This window comes from Giraffa tippelskirchi, chromosome 7 (genome assembly GCF_054371585.1).
Source record: "Giraffa tippelskirchi isolate mGirTip1 chromosome 7, T2T-mGirTip1v1.2.pri, whole genome shotgun sequence".
NCBI lineage: Eukaryota > Metazoa > Chordata > Mammalia > Artiodactyla > Giraffidae > Giraffa > Giraffa tippelskirchi.
The window spans coordinates 398,104-407,623 of record NC_137281.1 but is presented as its reverse complement, the minus strand read 5'-3'; positions in this window follow the sequence as shown (position 1 = coordinate 407,623).

The following is a 9,520-nucleotide window of genomic DNA, read 5'->3' as shown; positions in this document are numbered from 1 at the left end:
CACAGACCTCCTTCAGATGAATGGACATCTGTCAGGATTGTGAGCAGCCTGGATGGTGAGCTAGAGGATGATCAACCAGGGGAATGGTGGATGATGCCACCAGGAGGGCCAGCAGTGCCCTAGTCTCATGGCAGGACCCTCTGTACTCACCATTCTGTCACTAAAGGAAACATGAAAGAAAGGCTGAGTTGGGAAAGATCTCAGGATGTGGGTAACTTCGTGTCATCAGCTGACTGCTTCAGAAGGCCGGAGACACCTCATCTCTGATGTGAAGGTTAGGGTTCATCCTTAGCAGGATAAAGTGATGCTGGGTTTATTACGCTGTGTCAGCTGAAGGCCGGAGAAAATGGAGAAGGGTCCTGTTCACGAGCTGAGATGTAGCTTTCTTCGGCCTCGTATCCACAGATCACAGAACATGGAAACCACCACCATTACAGCTGTTCTTTTGAAGCTGGAATTGAATGAATGCCAACTATCTGGACAAGCCAGAGCGCTCCCGTGTGGCTTCAGTATCTTCTTTGTGCGCACTGTGACCTTCCCAGGTTGGCAGCCTTCTTCCTATTTGCGGGGACAGGACCGGTGGGCAGCAGAGCCGAGAGATCTATATATTTAGTTATTTGCTCAACAAGCAGGCCTTGAATGCCTACAGAAAAGAATGCAAAGGCCACATGAGACGCATCCTCCAGCCCCTAGGGGCTTAGATTGTAATTGGAAAAATACGGCCAGTGGAAAGGTAAAGCTGAAACATAAAGGATTAAAGCGAATTTTCAGGGCTCTAATAAGGGTCAAATAAGGACGCTGGTGTATGAGAGTGGCGCTTTTTCAGAGTCGGGAATGAGCTAATGGAGGACCAATTCCTCAGGATCTTCATCCACCAAATTGTATGGTCTTCTTTTCCTAGCTCTTCTTCACTCACAATTGCCACTACTTCCAGTATTGTTCATGGTGTTTGTATATGTTAAGACCTACTGGCGGTTAGTGTCAAGTTTGAAACAATCCCTCAAGGGACACTTTAAAAATTGGAGAGGTGTGTTTATGTCTAGAATTAGAATTATAGGACTTAACTCATACTGCAGAGTATGACAAGATTAGTGTGGTAAATCTATTAAGTGGAGTTCTCATCTTGTTGCACATTAAAGAACTTATACCAAAGAAAAACTGCATAATGTGATCAATGGTGGGAAGTTTTTCACCTGGTGCTCCCAGCTGTTGACATTACATAATTGTACTATAGAGAGGCTCCATGAAAGTCATGAATGTGGGAGGCTTTCTGCAGGAGTTCTCAACTGATTAGGCATCAGAAAACTCATACTGAAGGAAAACTCTTCTGTTGCAATCAGTGTGGGAAGTCTTTCCGTCACTTGGTTTATTTTAATGTCTATCAAAGAAAGAATAATGGAGAGAAGTCCTTTTTTTTTTGGAGGGAAGTCTTAATAAGTATAGTTAATATAAGAAACCTTTCCTTCAGAGCGCTGACATAATTTCACATCAAAGAACTCACACTGATGAGAAAGAAGCCTTTCTCTTCAATGTGAAAGTGTAATCAGTTGGTAAATGCTTCAGTTGGAGTTCTCACTTTGAAGTGTAACTTCAGAGAACTCACACTGGAGAAACACTTCATAAATGTCATGGGAAAAGTATTCCCAATGGAAGTCTCACCTTTTTGGACATCAAAGAATCCATATTGGAGAGAATTTCTGTAAATGTAACCAATGTGGGAAATCTTCAGATGGAGATTTTTATCTTATTGTGAGTCAGAAAATTCATATATGGGTGGAAAACCACATGAATGTAACATGACAAAGCCTTCAGCAGACCATCTGACTTATGAAACACCAAAGAATTCAGAGTGAAGAAAGCCTTGTGCATACAATAGTGAAGAAATGGTTTCACATGGCGCTCTTCCCTTGTTGCATGTCAAGAGAACTCATCCTTGAAGAAAACAATTAAGTAACAGTTTTTAGTGTAATGACATATGGTCAATCTCTGCTCCTCTGCTTTTGTAGGACTCCTTAAAAGACAGCCCTACAAATGTTGATCATCTAGACAGTGTTCTTAATAGCACTGAGGCCTAGATTTGAGAAGGAACAAGGACAATAAAATAGGCACTGATATGGGGAAATTTTTCCTTAGATGATTAAAGATTGAAACAGTTGATGGAAATGTAGTATCAATGTTATTTTTTACTTATAGTATCAATGTTCTTTTTTACTTAGATATTTTACCATTTGGGGATATTTGCATAGTTTCTGTTTTATTCAGATTCTGTAGTTTCTAATTGCTGGAGTCCTGCTCCAGCGGGTCCAGGAGTACCCAAGGGATGAACGGCGTCCGTGAGAGGAATCACAAGGAGTCTCTTGAAAGTCCAAAGACAATCTCTCCTTATTGCTTTTAGTTTCTACTTATATAGCACATGTTTTTCTTCGTACTGACTCTTGCAATATTTTTCCGTTCAGATTAATATCCCCTGATTCTAAGATGTGTTGAAGGTTTTTTCCTGGTCCTTTGCACATTTTTGTTACATATTTACCCCGAAACCTATTTTTATTCTACTAAAACATAGTCTATGATGTCGTAAATCATGTTGTTCCATCTACTTATTCCATATCGCCTGCTACTTCAGTGAATACAGCGTCTTGCTTCAGCAAATAAGCACTATAGCGGCATCTAAGGTCAAGAGTTTCTCATAGTGTAGCCATTGTCAGTGGTGGTCTGTTTACCATCTACCCACATACCACCAGACTATTTATGGGAGGGGTAAGTCTTTTGCAGTCTACGTGGAAACCATTTACAATACAATTTACATATTTCTTTCTGTCTACACTTAGATTCTAGGGGGCACAAATATCTTTAGCATCCCAGTCTTTTTGAGAAAAGGTAATTGGCTTAGTTTCTGTAATTTTCCCTGATACATGACCCAAGTTTTCCAGTTATCAATAGTAATCTCCTCATGAGGCCAAGTCACAATAGGCCTAGGGCTTGTTTTCCAAATGAACATGGCCTTATTTCCTGGCTGAGTGTTAGGGACCCATCAGCCAGGGGCCTCAGTAGGCTTAATCATTTTGGGAATATTTCTTTGGGACAGAGGATCGTTTTTCTTTTCCCTGGACTCTCGTGAACTCACTACAGAAACCCCTTCAAATCCTGCCAACAAAGAAACACAGCTAGCCACAGCAGAAGCAGAGAAACAGGAGTGAAGGTTCCGATCCTGGAGAGAAACTGTGCAGTTTCTTCTCGAGTGGCGCTGTGACTTTGTCACCCGGCAGCGGTTCCAAAGCGGCTCCCAACATCTAATGTTTTATGCAAATTCTGTAAGTGAAAAATACATTATATACCTGATCTTGCTGTCATAATAAAATGTTTTAAAAACTGTTTGCAAATGGGCGGGAATGAAAGTGGAATGGATAAATGGTCGATAGGTCCCATTTAAAAGTATTTAAATGTTCCTATGATAATTAACACATTTAAAAAACCAGAACAAAACTAGAATTGTGTGGACTGTCTCCTTTGTCCGAGGACATCAGGAAGAAGCAGGATAAGGAGCTGAGGAACTAAGCGTACCTGACTTCCGGGAAGTCAAACGGGTGTGATGCCGCAGCGCCTAGCATTCTTGGGTTCCCCGGGATTTATCAGTAAGAGTGCCCAGTAGTTCCTCTGGAGGGGGACTGAAATCCATTGAAGAATCTCATCACAGAAGTGAAAGTTCCAGATAAGAGACCAGACGAGAAATTCAGGCAAGGCTTTATTGGGATTCGTGCTGCAGCTCAGGGGAGGGAAAACAAATAACAGCTTCCCTGGCTGGCTTCCTGAGGAGGAGACAGCTGGCTCCTTATGTGGCAAGAGAGCAGGGGTGTGTCCAGGAGCTGGGCTGGAGGGGTCACTTAGGCGTCTGCCCACCCCCTGGGTGGTGCTGTGTGCAGGCTGCATGCCAGTACCCTGCTTCCACTCAGGTTTTGGTCTTTTTGTATCTCATCATTGATAATGTGCCCCAGCTGTGTAGGCACACAGCTGTTTTTAGTCCCTCTTAGCTTCTTAGTTTTTTGTTGCTGGAGGAGACATTTGTCCAGGAGCAGGCACTGCAGCAAAGGCTCCCAGCCTGTCTCAGGAAGGAACAGCTTCAACCCACTGCCCACCTCCTGAGTGTATCTCACCTGAGTGTCTGACATGAAACAGACCTGGGATCCGCTCCACGGGCTGGCTATGGTTTTCCTGGTGGTGTTTGCTGCTTTCACTTAATGAAAGACAATCTGTATTTTAGGGAGGAACGAGAAACGGTTAAACGTAAAATTGTTTGCACCTCCTCTCTCCCTCCCTGATGTGCAGCGTGCACCTACATCACACATTAACCAGAGCGCTTCAGAGGTGGGAGTGCCTGCTCGACCACTCTTCTGACACCAGCAATGTGACTTCTGTTTTTATTATTATTATTTTTCAGTTTTTAATTAGTGTATCTATTTTTTAACTTTACACTATTGCATTGGTTTTGCCATACACTGACATGAATCCACCACGGGTGCACATGTGTTCCCCTTCCAGGACCCCCGTCCCACCTCCCTCCCCATCCCATCCCTCCGGGTCATCCCGGTGCACCAGCCCCAAGCGCCCTGTATCACGCTTCGAACAGCAATGTAGCTTCTTAAAGAGAAGGGCATTTGTTCCCCCTCCGTGGTGGGTCCAAAAGCTCCTTCCCTACTGGATCCTACTGTTTGTTGACACCAAGCCCGCAGCGACAAGACGCCCTCGGCCAGGCTCACTTGGCCCCAGGCCGAGGTGCATCCTCGGTGTTGAGCTGGTATGAGGTGCCCACTTTCAAACTGTTTAAATAGGACATCTAGAAAGAAGATATTTCCAGGAGCACACGAGTTGAGAGGCTTCTTCCACTGCTGCTGTTTCCAGGAATACAGGGCTGGGTCTCAGGGTGGGCATTCTCACAGGCAGCCCTTTTAACATCTTAACGGAAGTGTATCATCAGGGCCACGCTGGTGATGAGACAGAATTAGAAATTGCACGTAGAGGTTAATTAACATTTACTCACACAGGATGCAGCAACAGGTGGCTGACAAGTCTCCTTACCTCTGCGAGGTAATCCTCTGATAAAGCAGGTTATCAAGTGGCAGAGAATAGCCCTGCTGCCTTTTCAGTGGGAACAGCCAAAGGCAGGAGCTCCTTTCATGACACCAGGAGAAAGAAAAGCTAAAAACTCACAAAATGGGAAAGAAAGAGATGAGAGCAGTGTTCTGCATGGGAGGGGCACCCCCTGGAGTTGCGCGAGGTGCTGCCCAACAGCAGTGATGGTTCCTGGAATTAGGAACAGACCCAAGCCTGCAGGGTCCGGTTGGTGGGAGAGTCGTTCAGCAGTGCTTCATCTGTTCCTGGGAGGGGTGCTGGGATTCTGCCTACAATCGCCACTCATCCATGTCAGGCAGAGTGGTTTCTGCCAGTGACACCAACGCTCAGCTTTTACACTCCAACTTTGAGGGCTCTCCCAGGAACAATGAGAAAATTGATCTTCCAGAGGAGACATGGCCAAACCAGAGTGGAGGGCATCTCAGATTTCCAAATCAGTCTGATCTAGAACTGGCACATATTTGGCGGGGGGGGAGGCTCTGCAGCAAGATGACCTGGGTTCAAAATCTTGGGCTTTGCTTCTTACCAGCTTTGCCACTCAACTTAATTACTTAACCTCTTTGTGCCTTGGTTTTCCTATCTGTTCCAAGGGGAAGTTAATGTAGGGTTGCTAAGAGGAGTACTGAATCAATACACGTGTGCTTTGCCAGTCTGGTAGTCTGCAAACTCTTAATCTATTACTACTCTTATTAGTATTATTACTAGTTCCGCTTTCAACACCTGTCAATTTATAAGGGCTAAACAATAAACAAGAGAGAAAAGCCAGAAACACCCTGAAGATGAAAGGTGATGTGGGAGGGCCAACTCTGCTAGATGGTAAACCATATTATGAAGCATCTATCATTTTAAAGTTGTAGTACTGGCACATGAGTAGACAGACCAATTCAACAGAAAAGACAATTCAGAAATAGATTCAATTGCATGGGTAAAGTAAGTGTATGATAAAAGGGGTATCTCAGTGAGGAAAAAGTAGACTATTTAGCTTATACTTGCAAAAGATAAAATGAAATCCATTCCTCACACTTCATACTAGGATGAATTCTAGTGTATTAAAGATTTAAATGTAAAATATGACATACAGGTACTAGGAAAAACATGGGTGAATTTTCCCACAACTTGAGAATATTATCTACCCGTGAATCAAAATCCAGGAGCAAGAAGGGAAAATACTGATAAATTTGTTGGTGTAAAAATAAATGTTCCTATTTATTGGGGAAGAAAAACCCCAGAACACCGTTAACGTGAACAGATACAAAATGTCGAAAGTTGCACTTTGCGAAGTTATTACCAGTGAGGAACCTTCAAAACTAAAGGATCAGCAACCCCACTGAACAATGGCTACAATATGAACCGTTCACAAAACAAAAAAAATGCTTCTTAAATATATTAAAAATGCTCATAACTAGAAAAATCCTCATTCATTAGAGGAATGCAAATTAGAACTATTTTGAAATAACACTTTTTACCTATCAGACTGGCAAAGGTTCAAAACTATGATGCCATAACCAGCGGATGAGACTGTGAGAAACAGGCCCTCCCATACACCGTTCAGTTCAGTTCAGTCTCTCAGTCGTGTCCAACTCCTTGCAACCCCATGGACTGCAGCACTCCAGGCTTCCCTGTCCACCACCACCTCCCAGAGGTTACTCAAACTCATGTCTGTTGAGTTGGTGATGCCGTCCAACCATCTCATCCTCTGTCGTCTGCTTCTCCTCCTGCCTTCAATCTTTCCCAGCATCAGGGTCTTTTCAAATGAGTCAGTTCTTCACATCAGGTAGCCAAAGTATTCGAGTTTCAGCTTTAGCATCAGCCCTTCCAATGAATATTTAGGACTGATTTCCTTTGGGATGGACTGGTTGGATCTCGTTGCAGTCCAAGGGACTCTCGAGAGTCTTCTCCAACACCACAGTTCAAAAGCATCAATTCTTTGGTGCTCAGCTTTCCTTATAGTCCAACTCTCACATCCATACATGACTAACGGAAAAACCAAAGCTTTGACTAGATGGACCTCTGTTGGCAAAGTAATGTCTCAGCTTTTTAATATGCTAACTAGGTTGGTCATAACTTTTCTTCCAAGGAGCAAGCATCTTTCAATTTCATGGCGGCAGTCACCACCTGCAGTGATTTGGTGGGATGCAAACAGATGTAACTCCAAAGGACAAGAATTAGGCAAAATTAAAAACACACTTACCTTTGACCCAATATCCCACTTCTAGAGATCTATTCTGGAGAAGGCAATGGCACCCCACTCCAGTACTCTTGCCTGGAAAATCTCATGGCCGGAGGAGCCTGGTAGGCTGTAGTCCATGGGGTCGCTAAGAGTCGGACACGACTGAGCGACTTCACTTTCACTTTTCCCTTTCCTGCACTGGAGGAGGAAATGGCAACCCACTCCAGTGTTCTTGCCTGGAGAATCCCGGGGACAGCGGAGCCTGGTGGGCTGCCGTCTATGGGGTCGCACAGAGTCGGACACGACAGAAGCGACTTAGCAGCAGCTGAGCAGCAGCAGAGATCTATTCCAAATTTACACTGGCAAAAATGCGAAATGATGTAGGCACAGAAATATCCATTGCAGCACTGTCTGTAAAACACTCAATACAGCTTACATGTCATCAGTAGGGGGCTGGTGGAGGGAACTGCAGTCCTGACACATAATGGTGCCCTGGCAGTTGCCAGAGAACAATCGCCCACCGAATGGTTAGGTGGAAACAATGAAGTGTATCACAACACTATGTATATATAGTACTGAAGTTTTTACCCCAAGTGTGGGATACTTACAGAATGTATTGCTTATACTTTTTAAATGGAAGGATAATCCAAAACTTATAATTACCAATGGGCGAGGACAGGGATATAGGGACGAGCAGCCAGAGGCTAGGCTTCTCTTAGTGCACTTTTGTGTCTGTAGTTTTCATGCTGGAACCATGAAAGTACTTTGCATAATTATATTAGGTAAGTTTTAAGTGATGTCTAAGTATTGAAAGTACTCAGTGAAAAGCTTATCACATGGGTAATTACTGTCACTAACTTTAAAATACAGCAATTTCACTGTGGATATAAGATCTGAAATAGGTTCACACCTTGCATTAGGTTAATGTGTGCTTAAGTCCTGTACATTTACCTTTTTCAGATCTTAATTTGAATAAACATTTTTTAAAAGACACTTTGGGTAATTTAAGCTCTGGATATGATATTAATTCTTGCTAATATTTTTAGGTGTATTATTTTGTAGTTATATATTTAAGTCATTTCCCCCGCTATCATTTTTTTCTAATAGGTGTTGGTAGTAACTTTATGTATTACTAACAGTTGTATTGACACATCATTCACCATTCACCCACTTAAAGTGCATAATTCAATGGTTTTTAATATACTCAAGAGTTTCACAATCAATTCCAGAACATTTTCATCACCCCCCAAAGAAACAGATACCCGTTTAGCAGTCAGATGGTAAAGAATCTGCCTGCAATGGGGGAGACTTGGCTTTGATCCTGGGTTGGGAAGATCCCCTGGAGAAACGAATAGTGACCCACTCCAGTATTCTGGCCTAGAGAATTCCATGGATAGAGAAGCCTGGTGGGCTACAGTCCATGGGGCCACAAAGAGTCAGGTAGGAATGCACGACTAACACTTGACTTTTCACTTTCACATTTGCTCTAAAACTCCTCCAGCTCTAGGTAACCACTAAGCTACTTTCTCTATGGATTTGTCCATTCTGGAAAAAACCCCTCATCTCCTAGAGACACATTCTTAGGCATTTATGGGTGAGATGAAGGATCTGGGATTTGCTTCAGAATAACCCAGTTGGTGGCTGACAGCAGGTAGGGATAAATTTAAAAAGCAGAATGCTGACAATAAATACAGCTGAGTGATGTGTAGGGAAAGCATGGCATTTCATCACATCTCTTTACTCTTGTATATTTGTAATTTTCTATAAGGAAAACAAATAAGGTCGTCTGTTTTACCATAATGAAAAATCCTACAATGGGCATTAGCAGTATTAGTTGATTCGGTGACTCAAGGAGGATCCGATTACTGAGTCTGGTTCTTTCCATCCTTCTGCGCTGCTATTCTCTGCATGCTGGCGTGGCCTCTTGAGCTGGGTTCCTCACGGTGCTGGCACGGCGATCCTGTTCTACACACTGAATGCAGACTACACTGTCCAGAGGCAACACAAGGGGACACAATGGTGTCTCATGTCCATTTTTGAGAGAGAGCGAAACTTCCCCAGAAGCCTTCAATAGACTTGTCACTTCTGCTTGGTCAGAATACACCCTCCTAATTCAGTCCACTAGCATGAGGCGTGACACCACCCCATCAAGACTCTCCTTTTGGAAGGTAGGTTCCAAGTACCTTGGAAGAATACACAAACTGCAGGGTCTTGCGAGCAAGC